The sequence below is a fragment of the Hyla sarda genome, chromosome 5 (assembly GCF_029499605.1).
Source record: "Hyla sarda isolate aHylSar1 chromosome 5, aHylSar1.hap1, whole genome shotgun sequence".
Lineage (NCBI taxonomy): Eukaryota > Metazoa > Chordata > Amphibia > Anura > Hylidae > Hyla > Hyla sarda.
Genome location: NC_079193.1, coordinates 46,099,447 through 46,120,833, shown reverse-complemented (window position 1 = coordinate 46,120,833; position 21,387 = coordinate 46,099,447). Strand labels below are relative to the sequence as shown.

Genomic DNA, 21,387 nt, shown 5'->3' with positions numbered 1-21,387 from the left:
TGCACCCGTGGGGCGTTACATATACTACTTTTGGGAAACACTATATAAAAATTAAATTAGTGGAATAAAAGGGTTTTCAGGATCTCAGATACTAATGGTCTATCCTTGGACTAGGCCAGTGGTCTCCAAACTGTAGCCCTCCGGCTGGTGCAAAACTACAACTCCTAACATGCCCGGACAGCCAACGGCTGTCCGGGCATGCTGAGAGTTGTAGTTTTGCAACAGCTGAAAGGCCACAGTATGGAGACCACTGGACCAAGCTATCAATGTTTAACTGGTGAGTATTCGATGCCCAAACGCTCATCAATCAACAGACTGGAGGGGCTGCATCCCTTCAAATGAAGGTGACCAAGCTCCAATATAAGGCACAGCTGCCCATGAGGATGAGCTAGAGAGACTGTATAAACAATAAAAGGTTTCGTGGTTTTTACAGCCTCCTCTCTACAGGAAGCCATTCTGTTGGGCAGAAAATCTGGTTGCTAAGCTATCAGCTGTTATTGCTAACAAAAGATGCTGGTGGTCATAAAAGCCCCTGTACTAAATGCTATAAGGGAACTGTAGTATAATATAGCATCCATTCAATGGGATAGTGGAATGTGTAATAAGGTCCACGACTGGAAGTGGCTCCATACAGCTCTGACAACCATATGTGCTAATAAATATAGACGGGGTAGTCAAGTTGGAACAATAGAATAAAAACCTATCATATACCTTATGTCTTAAAGGGGTTGTCCAGGAAAAAACTTTTTTTTTTAAATACCAGCTGGCTCCAGAAAGTTAAACAGATTTGTAAATTACTTCTAATAAAAAAATCTTAATTCTTTCAGTACTTATGAGCTTCTGAAGTTGAGTTGTTCATTTCTGTTTAAGTGCTCTCTGATGACACGTGTCTTGGGAACCACCCAGTTTAGAAGAGGTTTGCTATGGGGATTTGCGTCTAAACTGGGCGGTTCCCGAGACACGTGTCATCAGAGAGCACTTAGACAGAAAAGAACAACTCAACTACAGCAGCTCATAAGTACTGAAAGGATTAAGATTTTTTTTTATAGAAGTAATTTACAAATCTGTAACTTTCCAGAGCCAGTTGATATATAAAAAAAAGTTTTTTCCTGGATAACCCCTTTAATCCAAGCTACGCTGGAGTAAAATGTGTCAAACTAACTGATGCTTTTTAAGCAGGTATATATCCATAATTTATGTTTTTTTTATTTTTATTTTATTTAATTATGGTAAATCTTCCCCCTTTCGCTAAACCCTGCCTGCCTTTCTCAATATTTAAAAAAAAAGGTAAATAAAAAGAAGCCCAAAACAGCAATAATTTGTGACAAAATTTGCCAAAACTTCTACTGTCCCCAATGTGTTATTAGGACCCCTTAAAAAGCATATAGAACATATTCACAAACCGTACTTACCCCACACACTGCCACTTGCATTATTGCATCAAAACTACTGTTCGGGGAATCCAGGTTACCAGAGATTTGCTGTTTGCCTATGAGGGTGTTGAAGAGTTCGCCGTTGCTAGTAAGATTAAGGTACTGAGGTGCAGGTACTGAGGATTTTGGCAGGAGTAGTGCTAAATGTCTTTTCCACAAAAGATCCAAAACCTAGGATAAAAAAAAAAAAAAAAAAAACACACACACATACATAAGTGTGCAAAAAACAAACATACTACATAGTAAGTACAAAGCTGTAAAACACTCAATACTTCAGCACCTGAAGAGATTACATCTGCAATGCAAACACCAGTCGTTGTACCATAGGGTGGTGTTTTTATATCTCCAATGTGCCTCCTTAAAGGGGTACTCCGGTGGAAAACTTTTTTTTTTTTTTTTTTTTAAATCAACTGGTGCCAGAAAGTTAAACAGATTTGTAAATTACTTCTATTAAAAAATCTTAATCCTTCCAGGACTTATTAGCTCCTGAATACAACCGAAGAAATTATTTTCTTTTTGGAACTCAGAGCTCTCTGCTGAATCACGAGCACAGTGCTCTCTGCTGACATCTCTGTCCATTTTAGGAACTGTCCAGAGCAGCATATATTTGCTATGGGGATTTTCTCCTACTCTGGAGAGTTCTTAAAATGGACAGAGATGTCAGCAGAGAGCACTGTGCTTGTGATGTCAGCAGAGAGCTCTGAGTTCCAAAAAGAAAATAATTTCTTCTGTAGTATTCAGCAGCTAATAAGTCCTGGAAGGATTAAGATTTTTTTAATAGAAGTAATTTGCAAATCTGTTTAACTTTCTGGTACCAGTTGATTTAAAAAAAAAAAAAAAGTTTTCCAACGGAGTACCCCTTTAAATATGCCACTGAACCCTTTAACCCCTTATTGACTGCTGACATGTTTTTACGGCAGTGGTTAATGGGCTACGGCCGGTATTTATCATTGTAGGTGTAAGTGAAGCATTTCACCCTAAGATCCCAATAGTATTTTTCTGAGACACACCACTGGACACAATTTCAAATATAAAAAGCAATAAACACCGGCCACTAGCAGTGACCTAAGGTAGCATATGCAATTTAAATCAAATAAAAAGGGCTTATCTGGCGAGAAGGTTTTTCTTTATTTTCCTGTTTTGGTCCTCTGCTGCGCCACACCTTACAGAAATCGTGACACCCGGGTCTGGAGTGACGTCTGGGCCCAGAGTATCACACTGACCCTCAGTCAACCACTGACCAAGGCAGGACCTCTCTGCGGCCAATTGGATGAGAGGCAGTGTGACACTTTGGGCCCTGTTGTCACAGAGAGGAAGAGGAGTCCAGCTGGGGGCCGGAGCATGACACTGGAGTGCTGGAGGTAGGTAAATGTTTTTTTTTTTAATGTACTGTTAAGTGGGCAAAGTTGTAACCCCCCCTCCCCCCACAGCGGTGCTATCGTAATAGATAAGTCTTGATCACATAACATTAACCCCTTAAGGACCACAGGTTTTTCCATTTTTGTACTTTCGTTTTTTCTTCATCACCTTCTAAAAATCATAACACTTTTAATGTTGCACCTACAGGCTCATACGAAGACTTATTTTTTGCACCATCAATTGTACTTTGTAATGACATCAATCATTTCACCACAAAATTTATGGCGAACCCAGAAAAAAAATATTTGTGGGGCAATATTGAAAGAAAAATAACGTCATTTTTTAACTTTTGGGGGCTTCCGATTCTACGCAGTGCACTTTTTGGTAAAAATGACACCATAGATTTATTCTGTACAATGATACCCAATTTATATAGGTTTTCCTTTATTTTACTACTTTAAAAAAATTATAACTACATGCACCAAAATTAGTATGTTTAAAATTGTCCTCTTCTGACCCCTATAACTTTTTTTATCTTTCCGTATATGGGGTGTATGAGGGCTCATTTTTTGCGCCATGATCTGAAGTTTTCATTGGTACAATTGTTGTTTTGATTGGGATTTTTAATCGTTTTTTTTTTTCAAAACATATTTTTATTTGGTTTTCAAGTTTAATACAGAAGAAGTGCCTAGGGGCATACCCCGCACATGGCTTGTCAGGTATAGAAATGCAAAGCAAAACCAACACAGTTTCCTATATGGATTATTATGACATCATACAACTTGCCAGATATCCCACCCCACACCCCTAATATGAGATTCCCAAGCCCTCGCGAGGGCCCTCTGCCGCCCCCTCAAAAACTGAATTTACACATTCAATTCCCACTGACAAAATGTCCCACTCGCCTCTAGAATTACTTGCACGTGGTTCCTAAGCTCATGAAGAGACTGCAACCATGGTCGCCATGGCCTCCCCAAAGAGGAATAGATGAGCTCTCCCCTTATTCGCTTCTTCGGCACCCCCCAGAGCAATTTCAGTCAGGCTGACATCAGAAGCATCAGTCGGGTAAACGTAGTCGCCCCAATTCGCCCGATGCCACTCTCGTCAAATACCAGGAAGTGTCCTTAAATGGGGTCATCACCTGTACAATGTCATCATTAGTCAAAACGTCACTATGAACCTTTTCCATTTTTTGAAAAACCATTTGGCCGATTTCTCTTTGGTTCTAAGTATCTCCAGGCTATCCAGGTGCATGTATCTCCTCATCTGGCTTAGGACTTCCTCTACTGTAGGCATTCTTGGTTCCAACCAATGAGCCAACAAGCATCTCTTGGCCACCAGAATGGCAATATGAACCATGAGTGAGATAGACACATCCCCCTTGATCGGTTTTTATGAATTTTTTAGGGTATATACAGTTACCAAAAATGTGCAATTTTGGACTTTAGGTATTTTTTTATGTATACACCATTGATTGCAGTTCAAGTAACATTATATTTTTATAGTTCAGACATTTACGCATGCGGCGATACCCCATTTGTTTATTTTTACAATGTTTTTATATTTTTTATATGGATTTTGGGAAAAGGGGGATGTTTTTAACTTTTAATAAGGAAGAGGTTAATGCGTGTTTTTTAAAACTTCTATTAAACTTTTTTTTAAGGCACTTTTAGGAGGAATCATTAGATTCCTCATGCAGATCAATGTGGTTCCATAGAATCACATTGATCCGTATGCTCTGCGCTCCTGTCAGGCTTTATCAATGCGAGAGCCGGGATCAGCAAGGAAGCAGAGGTAAGCCCTCCAGCTCCCTCCACAGTGGATCCACCCCATTTTGGCTATTAACGCCGGCCCTCAGCTTCAAGAATCAGCTGATGGATGGCCGGTATGGCACGGGCTCGAGTCGGGAGCCCACGCCATACGCCGTTAACGGCACAAGGACGTGTATGCCTTGGTCATTAACCAGTTAAATAAAGAATAATTTGGCACACTCACTTCAGGACTGGATTGACAATGCTTTACTCCAGAACGTTTGAAGGCAACTTCAACATAAAGCGGGTTCAGAGACAGACAGACTGGAGCGTCTCACCGGCAATAGCAGCCATTTCATTTACAGCGGCATATCATTGAGCACAATTTTATTGATATGCAAATTATTAGAGGAGCAGCAGTGTCCTGTCTCAACCAGTGATTGGCTGAGTGGGCAAAGTCCTTCCGACACGTCTCAAAAACACTAACAAGCAGAGAGCAGTGGGGACCGGAAGCTACATGATCAGGAGTTGCAGGGGCCGGAGTGGGTAAGTTTTTTTTCCCCTTAAGCAAGCATTAATTTAAAATCCTGGAATATCCCTTTAAATAAAACCCAAGTGAATTTTCACCCATACATGATACATAGATAAAAAAAAGTCTAGTACAAAATAGTTTTGTTTCTTCTGGAGGTAAACAAATGTGCATACTTTTTTTTCAGAAAGAACAAGTCGCCTTGCTTTCATCAGCGAGCGCCTGTACTACCTCTTAAGCTATCAACGAAATGTGAAAAGGCTCATATACATGAGGTAAAGGCTGGCATGTCGGATTTCAAAACCCCTAAAAGAAAATCATAAGCTGAATCCCTTAAAAAAACAACAACAACAACAACAACAACATGTGCACGGCTGAGCACCCACAATTCCCAAACGGAGGAATCCGTAGGATTAGGGGTTAATGGCGTGGGGGGTGGAGCAGAGTTGTGGTAACCACAGGTGAAACCTGCGACCGCCACTACGCTGGGGTTAGCTACTTGGTTCTTGGGGGGTATGACCTTAATGTCACGTGACGCCACTGTAGTCTTGGTATCTCCCGGGGATACTACAGGTCCGGGGAACTCCGTCTCCCCACAGGCTAGCAAGAAAAGAATTGACTCCACACTAGGTTGCAGTTTAACGGAGGCTTTACTAACTTGAAGATAGGGGGTAAAATCTCCTCAGCGCTCAACCAAAGTCTCCCAAAGGTTTAAAAGACAGTCTCTAGAGGACCACACAGCTTGCAGTGCCTGGACTTGATATTGCATATATGCTTGGCTCTTACGGCCGGACTAGGTGTTTTAGGTCTGCGTTATATTAGGCTTGAGATTAAAGTCGGTAGATTTGTGGCTTTTCGCCGGAAGATAATGAATTGTCCTTTAGGAATTCTCTGATCAAGGCTGAAGTAAAGGCTTGCTATTAGTTGGGGTTACGTCATGCTTTTCTTATCTCTCTCATCTTTGCTCTCACTCCTCTGCGGATTCTCTCTGCTATTCCGGAGCTTCACCTCCTCTGAACTTGCTCGGACCTCCACTCTGTACTCTGAACTCCACACCACTCTTCTCAACTCCTCTACTACTACTCTCCTACTCTCCTTCACACAGGAAATGCCACCCCTTATAAGGGAAGGCTAAACTAAAGCCCATTGGCCAGGCAGCTGTGGATCATAGAGTTGTCTGTATCCCCTTTAGGATTTACAATAAAGTTACATACAAGTAATAACATAATATAACACCTTACACAAAAGTTTAGTCTAGCCCTCAGTCCCCCACTCTCACATACCCTTACTAAGCATGAGGTTGCCAGGTAACATACTCAAAGCTACAGACACTTAATAAACTTAATAACGGATTGCTAAGTTATAACAGTGCAAATACACATTAGAAATGGTTGAGTCCTTATATATATATATATATATATATATATATATATATATATATATGTAAATAAAACTCAACGTGTGTATGTATGTGTGCGTGCTAAAGATATTAACATGAAACTTGGCACACATGTTACTTATATGTCAACAACAAACATAGGATAGGTGATTTAACCCTTACTCAGCCCCATTTGCCAGGGTCGGGGTTTAAAGTCCCACACAAGTCTATGGGAAATATATCTTACTGCATAACTTCCAAACGGCTAGAGATATTTCGATAATACTTGGTCACATGACTTATATGTCCACTTAAAATATAGGATAGTTAATTTAACCCTTAACTACTCCCATTTGCGAGAGTCTGGGTTTTTGTTTAACCCCTTAAGGACTCAGGGTTTTTCCGTTTTTGCACTTTCGTTTTCTCCTCCTTACCTTTTAAAAATCATAACCCTTTCAATTTTCCACCTAAAAATACATATTATGGCTTATTTTTTGCGTCCCCAATTCTACTTTGCAGTGACATTAGTAATTTTACCCAAAAATGCACGGCGAAACGGAAAAAAAAATCATTGTGCGACAAAATCGAAAAAAAAATGCCATTTTGTAACTTTTGGGGGCTTCCGTTTCTACGCAGTGCATATTTCGGTAAAAATTACACCTTATCATTATTCTGTAGGTCCATACGGTTAAAATGATACCCTACTTATATAGGTTTGATTTTGTCACACTTCTGGAAAAAATCATAACTACATGCAGGAAAATTTATACGTTTAAAAATGTCATCTTCTGACCCCTATAACTTTTTTATTTTTCCACGTACGGGGCGGTATGAGGACTCATTTTTTGCGCCGTGATCTGAAGTTTTTATCGGTATGATTTTTGTTTTGATCGGACTTTTTGATCACTTTTTATTCATTTTTTAATGTTATAAAAAATGACCAAAATACGCTTTTTTGGACTTTGGAATTTTTTTGCGCGTACGTCATTGACCGTACGGCTTAATTAATGATATATTTTTATAGTTCGGACATTTACACACGCGGCGATACCACATATGTTTATTTTTTTTTTTTTTACACTGTTTTATTTTTTTTATGGGAAAAGGGGGGTGATTCAAACTTTTATTAGGGAAGGGGTTAAATGACCTTTATTAACACTTTTTTTTTACTTTTTTTTTGCAGTGTTATAGGTCCCATAGGGACCTATAACAATGCACACACTGATCTCCTATGCTGATCACTGGCGTGTATTAACACGCCTGTGATCAGCATTATCGGCGCTTGACTGCTCCTGCCTGGATCTCAGGCACGGAGCAGTCATTCGTCGATCGGACACCGAGGAGGCAGGTAAGAGCCCTCCCGGTGTCCGATCAGCTGTTCGGGATGCCGCGATTTCACCGCGGCGGTCCCGAACAGCCCGACTGAGCAGCCGGGATACTTTCAGTTTCACTTTAGAAGCGGCGGTCAGCTTTGACCGCCGCTTCTAAAGGGTTAATACCGCACATCGCCGCGATCGGCGATGTGTGGTATTAGCCGCGGGTCCCGGCTAGTGTTGCTCACGAATATTCGCAATTCGAATATTATTCGCGAATATCGCATATTCGCGAATTCGCGAATTTCGCGAATATAGCGCTATATATTCGTAATTACGAATATTCTTTTTTTTTTTTCACAGTACACATCACAGTGATCACCCCTCTCTGCTTCCAGCTTGTGTGGTGTAAAGAAGGCTCTAATACTACTGTGTAAGACTAGCGTGCGAAAATTCGCATATGCGAATTTTCGCGTATGTTAATTTTGCATATGCTAATATTCACATATGTTAATTTTCGTATACGCGAATATTCGCATATGCAAAAATAAAATGAGAATATAACGAATCTGCGAATATTCGCGAATATATGACGAATATTCGTCCATATATTTGCGAATATTCGCGAATTCGAATATGGCCTATGCCGCTCAACACTAGTCCCGGCCGTTGATTAGCGCCGGGACCGACGCGGTATGATGCGGGATCGCGGCGCGATCCCGCTTTATCTCGCGGGAGCTGGCGCAGGATGTAAATATACGTCCTGCGTTGTTAAGGGGTTAAAGTTCCATGCAAATCAATGAGAAATGTATGTTCCCACATAACTTCCGTACGGCTGGAGATATTTCAATAATACCTGGTAAACATGTTACTTATATGTCAAATAAAAAAATATGATAGTTAAATTAACCCTTACCTACACCCTTATATAAAAGATGGGTTTTTGTTTAAAGTCCCATGCAAGTATATGGGACTTCCAGTATCTTACTCCACAAGCTCTGCTCTGCATCTCCTGGTGAATGTGTCAATCCGGCTTGCAAGCCACATCCCATCTCACAAAGACACGCCCACATGTTAAGCCCCACCCCTTTTATTATCTACCTTTGGTGTGCATCGGTCTGGCTTCCAAATCATAGGACGGGATATGAGGATGGGTAATAAGGATGGTATATGAGGTCGGGATGTAAGGACAGGATATGAGGTCAAGATAGGAGGTCGGGATATGAGGACGGGATATGAAGATGGGATATGAGGATGAGATATGAGGACGGAATATGAGGATGGGATAGGAGGTCGGGATAGGAGGTTGAGATATGAGGATGGTGTCACGATTCGGCAGGCTGGAGGTGGATCCTCTGTGCCAGAGAGGGAGTGGCGTGGACCGTGTCAGTGGACCGGTTCTAAGTTGCTACTGGTATTCACCAGAGCCCGCCGCAAAGCGGGATGGTCTTGCAGCGGCGGTAGCAACCAGGTCGTATCCACTGGCAACGGCTCAACCTCTCTGACTGCTGAGATAAGCGCGGTACAAGGGAGTAGACAAGAGCAAGGTCAGACGTAGCAGAAGGTCGGGACAGGCGGCAAGGTTCGTAGTCAATGGAGGAATAGCAGGAGGTCTGGAACACAGTATGGGTAACACAGTAAAGCTTTCTCAAGGCACAAGGCAACAAGATCCGGCAAGGGAGTGCAGGGGAAGTGAGGTATAAGTAGGGAGTGCACAGGTGGAAACTAATCAGGGTGATTGGGCCAGGCACCATCATTGGTGCACTGGCCCTTTAAATCTCATAGCGCTGGCGCGCGCGCGCCCTAGAGAGCGGAGCCGCGCGCGCCAGAGCATGACAGCCGGGGACCGGCAGGGATGCGATTCGCATAGCGGGACGCGCCCGCCCGCGAATCGCACCCCAGGTCACTTGACCTGGGGTGCGATTCGCGGGCGGGCGCGACCCGCTATGCGAATCGCATCCCTGCCGGCCACGTCAGTGCAGCGCTCCCGGTCAGCGGGTCTGACCGGGGTGCTGCAGGGAGAGAAACGCCACGAGCGCTTCGGGGAGGAGCAGGGACACGGAGCGCTCAGCGTAACAGTACCCCCCCCCTTACTTCTCCCCCTCTTTTTGTCGGGATGTCGCTCCACAGAGGACGAGGACATCGGGAGCGATTGTAGAGTCTCCTTCTGGGGGACAGTGAGGTCCTGGGTTTTAACATGAATGGCAGACCGGACAGAAGAAGTGGGAATGGGGAGGGGGGGGCAGAGGGTGAGGCTTGGCACGGGGGTGAGTGTCACCAGGACGGGGACTATGAGGGGGCACGGCACAGTCCTGACAGGCCTTGGGAAGACCAGGCACAGGAGGAGACACTGAGGACCGACAGACGGGGCTGGGAGCAGACGTGAGGCACTGTTTGCGGCAAGCAGGACCCCAATTCTTGATCTCCCCGGTGGTCCAGTCAAGGGTGGGAGAATGGTGCTGGAGCCATGGCAGACCGAGGAGGATTTCAGAGGTACAGCCGGGCAAAACCAAAAATTCAATTTCCTCGAGATGTGGTCCAATGTTCATAAGCAGGGGCACTGTGCGATAACGCACAGTGCAGTGCAGCTTGACCCCGTTGACCGAGGAAATATAGAGCGGCTTAATGAGACGGGTCACCGGGATGCAGTACGTATCAAGCAAAGAGGCCAGAATAAAATTTCCAGAAGAACCAGAGTCCAAGACGGCCACAGCAGAGAAGGAGGAGTTGGCAGAAGGAGAAATCCGTACGGGCACAGAGAGAGATGGAGAAGCAGACTCCGTACCCAGAGACGCCAGGCCCACATGAGCAGGTTGCGTGCGTGCGTGCATTTTCCAGATGTGGAGGCCGAAAAGGGCAATTCACCAAGAAATGTTCGGTACTAGCGCAGTACAGACATAGATTTTTATCCCTACGGTGAGACCTCTCTTCAATAGTCAGGCGAGACCGATCTACTTGCATAGGCTCCTCGGCGGGAGGCACAGGGGCAGATTGCAAGGGATACCGAGAGAGAGGTGCCCAGGGATTAAGGTCTTTTTCCTGGCAGAGTTCCTGGTGTCTTTCCGAAAAACGCATGTCAATGCGGGTGGCCAAATGGATAAGTTCATGCAGGTTGGCAGGAATCTCTCGTGCGGCCAGCACATCTTTGATGTTACTGGATAGGCCTTTTTTAAAGGTCGCGCAGAGAGCCTCGTTGTTCCAAGATAATTCGGAAGCGAGAGTAAGAAATCGGATGGCGTACTCGCCTACTGAAGAATTACCCTGGACCAGGTTCAGCAGGGCAGTCTCGGCAGAAGAAGCTCGGGCTGGTTCCTCGAAGACACTGCGAACCTCAGAGAAGAAGGAGTGTACAGAGGCGGTGACAGGGTCATCGCAGTCCCAGAGCGGTGTGGCCCAAGACAAAGCCTTCCCAGACAGGAGACTGACCACGAAAGCCACCTTCGACCGTTCTGTAGGAAATTGGTCCGACAACATCTCCAAATGAAGGGAACATTGTGACAGAAAACCACGGCAGAGTCTAGAGTCCCCATCAAATTTGTCCGGCAGGGACACGCGGAGGTTAGGAGCGGCCACTCGCTGCGGAGGAGGTGCAGGAGCTGTTGGAGGAGATGGTAGCTGCTGTTGCAGATGCTGTAGCTGCGACTGAAGTTGCTGTACCATGGTGGACACTTCCGACAGCTGGTGACTTAGATGGGCGATCTGTCGGGATTGCTGGGCGACCACCGTGGTGAGGTCAGAGACAGCTGGCAGGGGAACCTCAGCGGGATCCATGGCCGGATCTACTGTCACGATTCGGCAGGCTGGAGGTGGATCCTCTGTGCCAGAGAGGGATTGGCGTGGACCGTGTCAGTGGACCGGTTCTAAGTTGCTACTGGTATTCACCAGAGCCCGCCGCAAAGCGGGATGGTCTTGCAGCGGCGGTAGCAACCAGGTCGTATCCACTGGCAACGGCTCAACCTCTCTGACTGCTGAGATAAGCGCGGTACAAGGGAGTAGACAAGAGCAAGGTCAGACGTAGCAGAAGGTCGGGACAGGCGGCAAGGTTCGTAGTCAATGGAGGAATAGCAGGAGGTCTGGAACACAGTATGGGTAACACAGTAAAGCTTTCTCAAGGCACAAGGCAACAAGATCCGGCAAGGGAGTGCAGGGGAAGTGAGGTATAAGTAGGGAGTGCACAGGTGGAAACTAATCAGGGTGATTGGGCCAGGCACCATCATTGGTGCACTGGCCCTTTAAATCTCAGAGCGCTGGCGCGCGCGCGCCCTAGAGAGCGGAGCCGCGCGCGCCAGAGCATGACAGCCGGGGACCGGGACAGGTAAGTGACCTGGGGTGCGATTCGCGGGCGGGCGCGTCCCGCTATGCGAATCGCATCCCTGCCGGCCACGTCAGTGCAGCGCTCCCGGTCAGCGGGTCTGACCGGGGCGCTGCAGGGAGAGAAACGCCGCGAGCGCTTCGGGGAGGAGCAGGGACCCGGAGCGCTCGGCGTAACAGATGGGATATGAGGACGGGATATGAGGACAAGATATAAGGTCGAGATAGGAGGAAGGGATAGGAGGTCAGGATATGAGGTCGGAATAGAAGGTCGGGATATGAGGTAGGGAAATGAGGACGTGATATGAAAACAGGATATGAGGTCGAGATAGGAGGACGGGATATGAGGTCAAGATATCAGGATGGGATAGAAGGTCAGGATATGAGGACGGGATATGGGGTTGGGATATGACAACAATATATGAGGACGGGATATGAAGTCAAAAGCTTCCTGCTTTGTTGATTTTCCTCCCTAACAAGGATTAGGAAGGAAAAACCGGGCAACGCCGGGTACTTAGCTAGTTCTTTATATAACACACCCAGATTCTGCAGCGCTCTACACTCAAAGTGGTCCCTAAACCCTGAGCAAACCCAGGCAAACACAGGAAGCAAATACAGACTCATTGCAGATGTTGTCCATGGTGGGATTTGAAACTAGGACCCCAGTGTTGCTGACCCTTATACCTAGATGCAGGTTGATAATCTGTTCTCCATTTACATGTGCTTAGGGTTTGTTTTCACCTCCATCAGAATTTGTGTTGGTTTTAGGTCTTACTGAGCCCTTACCTATCCTGAAATCCGATGTAATTTTTTCCATTTCTCTCATAAGTTCGGTGCCGAGCTTTTTCACATTTTCCAAGTCGTCCTTCATGGAGTATGAGAGGTCCATAAGATAGTACAGGTCAATAGGATAATCTTCAGCCCTTCTGAAGGTTAAATTAAATGTCTGGGGCTCACCTACAGAGGGAAATAAAACATGTACAAACAAGATTTAAACAAAAATTATGATCACGACTGTTCCACGGTTCAGACATTGTTGTTTTAATGGAGGAGTAAAGACTGTGGGGGAGATTCATCAAAACCTGTCCAGAGGAAAAGTGAGGTGCGCGATGCCCCGCCGCCGCCACGCCCACCCCCACGCCTACCCCGTATGTCCGCTCTGGGACCTCTGTGTGATTGACACACAGGTCCCAGCGCATACGCCCTTCAGCTAATCCAACCTGCGCACCGCTGTGTGTCATCCAGCAAGCGTTCGTTCCCGCCGCCATCTTCCTCCTCAGTGCGCCTGCGCAGTGCTAGGTGCAGAGAGCGCGCTTCCTCTCTGCACCTAGTGTCGAGAACTAACCTGATTGCGCGTAGCTTTGCGCAGGTGCACTGAGGAGGAAGACAGCGGCGGGTGCGAGCGCTTGCTGGATGACACACAGCGGCGCACAGGCTAGATTAGCTGAAGGGCGCATGCGCTGGGACCTGTGTGTCAATCACACAGAGGTACCAGCGCGGACATACGGAGTAGGCGTGGGGGTGGGCGTGGCGGCGGCGGGGCATCGCGTACCTCGCACCACGCCTATCCGACCGTCAGTGGCTTTGAATAAAAGCCTTTTTTTGCAGTCATGAAAGCTGCCAAATTTCAGGTAAAAATATTGCTATACCCACCACCTGCACACAGTACAAAGGCTGTGTGCAGGTTTTTGCACCAAAATTTCATGACAGTTGCGCTTAAAGTAAAACTGGATGGAAGCCATCATCCCTTATGTTTGGTTAATCGTGTCTTGGCCAGTTGGATGAAATCTTCAAATGCCTTTATTTCACAGAGACAGTACAATAAGGCCAGGTTCAGACTATGGCATTTCCAACTGGAATTCCGCTACTTGAAGGTTAACATGCAAGTAAATGGGATTTTTCGTTAACCCATTCCCACTGCAGAATTTTCTGCTCAAAATTTCTGACTGAAAATACACATACAAAAAAATTTCGCCAAAGCATTAAACATGTCCTAGTGCTGAATGATTCAGTCGCTGCTGACCGCACTCAGATGCTCAGGCCAGAAATTTTCCGCCCGTCGATTCTATAGTTTGAACATGGCCTAATTACACAGAAAAATTACAAAAAAAGACTCTCAGAGAGTAAATACATTTGGGGACACTTATGAAAACCTATGCAGAGGAAAAGTTGACCAGATGCCCACAAAAACCAATCAGATCGCTTCTTTCATTTTTAACCCCTAAAGGACTCAGCGTTTTTCCGTTTTTGCTATTTCATTTTTTCCTCATCACCTTCTAAAAATCATAACGCTTTCAATTTTGCACATAAAATTCCATATGATGGCTTATTTTTTGCACCCCCAATTCTACTTTGCAGTGACATTAGTCATTTTACCAAAAAATCCACGGCGAAATGGAAAAAAAAAATCATTGTGCGACAAAATTGAAGAAAAAATGCAATTTTTTTACTTTTGGGGGCTTCCGTTTCTACGCAGTGCATTTTTCAGTAAAAAGGACACCTTATCTTTATTCTGTAGAGGTCCATAAAATGATACCCTACTTACCGTATTTATCGGCGTATAACACGCACTTTTTAGGCTAAAATTTTTAGCCTAAAGTCTAAAGCGGGTGCTTTAAATCAATGAACTGCAGCGGCTTTGCAGGTGCAGAGACCGCCACAGCTGCCGGCTTCTCTGCCCCTGCCTGTCCTGGGGTCTAGAGCCCTGCTGCCGGCCCTTCTTTCCCCCTGGCTATCGGCGCCGCTGCCTGTTCTCTCCCCCTGACTATTGGTGCCGGTGCCCCATTGCCGGCGCCGATAGCCAGGGGGAGAGAAGCGGCGCTGGTAATGGGGCAGCGGCGCCGACAGACAGGGGGAAAGAAGGGGCAGCGGCACCCATTGCCGGCGCCACTGCCCCGTTGCCTCCCCCATCCCCGGTTGTATACTTACCTGTTGCTGGGGTCCTGCTTCAGGCCTCCGGTGTGCATCCCCTGCGTCGTTGCTATGCGCTGCGAGACGCAATGACGTTACTCGTCATTGTGCCGCGCCATGCAATGCATAGCAACAACGCATGGGACGCACACCGGAGGCCTGAAGCAGCGCTGACCCGACCCCAGCAACAGGTAATTATACAACCGGGGATGGGGGAGGCAATGGGTGCCGCTGCCCCTTCTCTCCCCCTGGCTATCGGCGCCGCTGCCCCATTGCCGGCACCGCTTCTGTCCCCCTGGCTATCGGAGCCGGCAATGGGGCGCTGGCACTGATAGTCTGGGGGAGAGAACGGGCAGCGGCGCAGATAGCCAGCGGGAGAGAAGCGGCAGCAGGGCTCTAGACCCCAGGAAAGGCAGGGGGAAAGAAGCGGGCAGTGACGGCCCCTCTCCTCCTGCCTTTCCTGGGGGAGTATCGGGGTATACGCATTCGCACACACGCACCCTCATTTTACCAAGGATATTTGGGTAAAAAACTTTTTTTACCCAAATATCCTTGGTAAAATGAGGGTGCGTGTTATAGACCAGTGCGTGGTATACCCCGATAAATACGGTATATAGGTTTGATTTTGTCATACTTCTGAAAAAAATCATAACTACATGCAGGAAAATTTATACATTAAAAATTCTCATTTCTGACCCCTATAAATTTTTTTTTTTAGACACATGGGCCGGTATGAGGGCTCATTTTTTGCGCCGTGATCTGAAGTTTTTATCGGTACCATTTTTGTATTGATCAGACTTTTTGATCGCTTTTTATTTATTTTTTCATGGTTTAAAAAGTGTAAAAAAATACACAATTTTGGAATTTGGAAGTTTTTTGCGCGTACGCCATTGACCGTGCAGTTTAATTAACGATATATCTTTATAATTCGGACATTTCCGCATGCGGCGATACCACATATCTTTATTTTTATTTACAATGTTTGTTTTTTTTTATGGGAAAAGGGGGATGATTCAAACATGTATTAGGGACGGGGTTAAATGACCTTTATTAACTTTTTTTTCACTTTTTTTTTGCAGTGTTATAGCTCCCATAGGGGGCTATAACACTGCACACACTGATCTTTTACACTGATCACTGCAAAGCCATAGCTTTGAATTGATCAATGTTATAGGCGGTCGATTGAATCTCAGGCTTAAAGCAATCAATCTCCGATCGGACGACGAAGACAAGTGACGGAGACAGGTGCGTGCTAGCTGATCGGGACATCGCGATTTTATTGCGATGGTCCCGATCAGCCCGACTGACTCCGTCACCTGTCTCCGTCATGTCCGATCGGAGATTGATTGCTCCAAGCCTGAGATTCAATCGACCGCCTATAACATTGATCAATGCAAAGCTATGGCTGATCGCCGCATCTTAAGGGCTAATAGTGTGCGGCACAATGATTGGTGCTGCACACTATTAGCCAAGGGTTCCGGCCATCATTAGCCGCCGGGACTGACCCGGTATGACACGGGGTCATGGCGTGACCCCGTGTTATATACCGGGACCGAGCGCAGGGTGTATAGGTACGCCCTGCATCCTAAAGGGGTTAAAAAGGCCTCTAAAACATAAAAGAAGCATTCTGATTGGTTGCTATGGGCAACTGGACATCTTTTCCCCTGCACAGATTTTAATAACCTGTGCAGCGGAAAAGTGGTCTCAGTTTGGCCAGAAAAGACACATTCACACCCACACAGGTCGATAAACCGGCCAGGGGTGCCCAAACCAAAAAGTTGCACAAAAATGATAATTTCACCCAAAATAGATAATGTTAAAAAAAAGCCTCTGTGGTATGGGGTGTGAGATACAAGGCAGATGGAATTACCCTAGGGGAAGATGGCATCAACCCCTTGTATTTGTGACGCCAGGGCGTGGTTTATCCTCAATACCACCCGAAGGTATACCGCTGGATCCTGGGCTAGGCACAGGGGCAATAAGGACTCCGACGCCAAGTTACAGACAACGGTAGCTTTACTGAGGATAGACAGATGGTATAGTCTATACAGTGTAGCCGGACCCACGGAGGTGGCCAGTGACTTCAGAGACCTTAAGGGCTTGCTGGAACTTGTGGTAGAACGGGACAATTTAGTGCAGGCCACGCTGACTTTACAAATGACTTTGACTAGACTGACTTGTGACTGACAATGCTGTGACTGTGGCTTGCTTGTGGCTGCAGACTTGACTTGAGGCCTCCCATGACTCCAGAAACACTCCTAGACTCAACTGCACTGTACCTCAGCTTTGAGAGTGAAGAGACTCCTCCCAGGGTTTTATGGGGGAGACTCTGGTGGGATCCCATTGGTCGCCCTTAAGTCACCTGGTCACTGATACCTCCTGGGTAACAATCAGGGCCTGACTGGGGATAAAATTTCATACCAGCCCCACAGCACTGCGGCACTGTGGCAGCCGCCAGCAGGGCTGCCATCAGAAATTTTGGGGCCCCTTACACAGCTTAAGGCATGGGCCCCTCCACTTGACTCCCCCCCCAAGGGCCTGCCCGCTATTTTCCCAAATATCTATAAAAAAAAATGTAAACCACAGGACAAGAAAAACAAGAGCCCTTTAGTTCAATGGAGAAAGACGGAGGAAATATTATCACCATACATATTACCATAATACTGTAACTAACCAAATCCTGTATACTGAAACCAATATTACTAATAATACCAGTATACAAGGAGGAATATTACCACCATACATATTACCATCATACTGTTATTGACCAAATCTTGTATACTTAGACCAATATTACCAGTATACAATTAGGAAATATTCCCCCCATACAGTGACCATATAGTGGTAGATATTAGCTCTACACAGGCTCTGCAGACCATATAAGGGATTACTTACAGTTACATCAGGTGACGTCTTCTCTGATTGGAGGCATTCACTTTCCGTTTTCTTCTCCTTCAGGCCCAGACCATCTTCCTTTCACAACTCGTCTCCACAGAACCTGCCAGACAAACATTTTAAGCTCCACACTTTTCCTGCACCTATAACGTTCTATACAGTAATATTAGAGTGGCTAGATAAGTGTGTTGGGGAAGAGTAGGTAGGTCCGTCCCCACCCATTAGGTAGTTAGGTCGCTCCAGAAAGTAGACAGGTCCCTTCACATAGTTTCCCTCATTACTGTTGTGCGGTAGTAGGGAGGTACCACCTGTAGGTAGGTCCCCGTGTAGATAGCTGCCCCCTGTAGATAGTTACACCCTGTATGCAGTAGCAGCCCCCTATAAGTAGGGTTTACTCCCTGTATGTAGATCCCCCTGTATATAGTTGCTGTCCCCCATATACAGTATTATCCTCCCCTTTAGGTGTTAGCAGCAGCCCCTTTAGGTAGTAATAGCCAGAAGCAGCCCCCTTTAGGTAGTAATAGCCAGCAGCAGCCCCCTTTAGGTAGTGATAGCCAGCAGCATCCCCATTTAGGTAGTGATAGCCAGAAGCAGCCCCCTTTAGGTAGTGATAGCTAGCAGCATCCCCCTTTAGGTAGTGATAGCCAGCAGCAGCCCCCTTTAGGTAGTGATAGCCAGCAGCAGCCCCCTTTAGGTAGTGATAGCCATTAGCAGCCCCCTTTAGGTAGTAATAGCCAGCAGAACCCCCCTTAAGTCGTTATAAGTAGCCCCCTTAGGAAGGAATAGAAGGGGAAAAAAAACATATTTACCTGGCTCCCGCGCGGTCCATGGCCTCTTCTGTCTTCTTCACCAGTCTGTGATCCGGCACATGATGATGCCGTAAGACGCGCTTATAGTTCAATGCGTCCTGGACCGGCCATGGAAGCAGGAGACTGCTGTGTATACAGCGTACCCCTGCTTCTGTGCTGCGGCAGCTGCAGGGGGGTGCAGCGGGGGCCCGGGGCCCTTACTGGAGTACTGGCTGTACCCCCCTAACGGCGGCCCTGACTGCATACAAGGTCCTGATACTAGTATCAGGCCCTTGTATGCTAGTGTGCATGGGCAGCCCGACCGCGCTCCAATCTATAAGAACAGGTCAGGTCGGTGACTGAACACAGGCCGGCCACTGCCGGCCCCAGGGTGAGCGGCCTGGTAGGCCAGTCCGGCCCTGGTAACAATCACATGATAACTCACATGACAACTGAAGATCACATGGGAACATTTCTTAAAGTTATAACACTTTAGTCAAGCTATGTACCAGATCTTAGCTCGAATTTGAGTTGCTGGGGGCGGAGCTGTGTGATTTTTACACGGTCCATACGTTCTCCTTTGGCCTTGTTTGTTATGGGATTATCCTTTAGCATTCTCTTGCTTCCTATGGGGTACTGAATACTTTCCTCAGGGCATCCTTTACGTTTTAGTGCAGCCAATTCATCACAGCGCACAGATGGGGGTTCAATTTCTTGCAAGAAATCCTATGACAGAAAAGGACTGTTAACCACACATTCTGCACGTAAAAGAGGGACAGAATCCCTAATCCTATAGACTTTTGCCTTCAGCCAGAAGTTGCTACTCTCACTTTGTTCCACAGAATCTTTATATTTACCAAACCATCGTTGCCATATAAATAATAACAAGTCTCTGACCCCAAATTAACAATGTAAACAAAAAATGTAATGCCAAATTCAGCATGAGTTAAAACTTTTTATATAATGTAGTAAATAAAATTAGAGGTATATTTGTAATATACACTTGTTAAATTTTTTTTATATTTTTGGGTAAAAAATACTCCACACTTCTCACCACTAGGGGGCCCTCTACTGTCTGAACAGCCCCCTGAGCTAACCGGCAGTGATTTAGTTTCACTTTAGACTTTGAACGCCGCATCTACAGGGTTAAAGGGATACTCCGGTGAAAACCTTTTTTCTTTTAAATCAACTGGTGGCAGAAAGTTAAACATATTTGTAAATTACTTCTATTAAAAAATCTTAATCCGTCCAGTACTTATTAGCTGCTGAATGCTACAGAGGAAATTCCTTTCTTTTTGGAACACTGATGACATCACGAGCACAGTTTATCTCTGCTGCTCTCTGTCCATTTTAGCAACCATGCACAGTAGATGTATGTTAAGGGCAGCATGGTGGCTCAGTGGTTAGCACTGCTGCCTTGCAGTGCTGGGGACTTGGGTTCAAATCCCACTAAAGACAACAATAAATTAAGCGTTATTATTATTATAATAACGTCAGCAGAGAGAACTGTGCTCGTGATGTCATCAGAGAGCATTCCAAAAAGAAAAGAATTTCCTCTGTAGTATTCAGCAGCTAATAAGTACAGGAAGGATTAAGATTTTTTAATAGAAGTAATTTACAAATAAGTTTAACTTTCTGCCATCAGTTGATTTAAAAGAAAAAAGGTTTTCACCGGAGTACCCCTTTAATAGCACGCGGCACCGCGATCAATGCTGCGCGCTATTAGCCACGGGTCCCGGCCGTGGCCAACAACGGCCGGGCTCGACCCACTATGACACGGGGTCACACCGTGGTCCCGCATTATAGAACGGGAGCGGACTCAGGACGTCCTTTGGAGAGGGGATAAGATGTCTAGGGGTGGAGTACCCCTTTAAAGCATTTAAGACCCCCATAAACATTTAGTGAAGCCTGCCAATGTTTTTTTAGCGGAAACAGCTGACTGTATAATGAAACCTCGCAACTCTTCCCTGATTGATTGCCACCACTACAGCTTGGTCATGCTTCTATCTACTTACCACTTTGGTGCACCACCCACAGTTTGGTCCAGCTTGTATGCATTCTCCACATGATTTGGCTTTGACTTTTAAACATTCAGTTCCACCTATAGAAACAGATGCAATTAGACTTATTTATTGTAATGCAAAAAGATTAAATCACAAGCAGGCCATCATAAATATCTTTGTCATTGGCGTTAGCAAAAGTGTCACTTACGGCAATATTAATAATGGACATTGTGGCCTAGCGTATGGCCACCATGAGGACTGTCAGTAGGCAAAAATGATAAAAAGAAGATTGTAATGATAGAAGAGACTTCTGAATCCTTATCGCATAATTTATCAAATAACCGAACATACGCCATCGATTTTTAAAAAGCAGTTCCAAGTAAGAGAAAATTCAAGGGGTTATTCAAGGTTAGAAAAACATAGCTGCTTTTTACCAGAAATAGTGCCACCCTTGCATTCAGTACATGTGTGGTATTGCAGCTCAATTCCATTAAAGTGAATGGAGCCAATGGAGGACAGATGTGGCGCTGTTATTTGAAAGCAACTATGTTTTTCTAATCCTGGATAAGACTGGGTTCACACTGCATTTTTGTTCCCATTAAACGTATACGTTTTATACACTTTAAAAACGTATGTGTTAACAGACAATAAGAATGGATGCTGTTGTTTTCTATACTGTACAATCTATTTCCCATTGCTTGAACCCACCCTAACTCT

General features: G+C 45.6%; 1 pseudogene; it reads right to left on the bottom strand.

Moving 5' to 3' along the window:
* The window catches only part of LOC130273135 (integrin beta-1-A-like), a 106,836-nt pseudogene that overhangs the window by 37,283 nt on the left and 48,166 nt on the right, over positions 1-21,387 (bottom strand).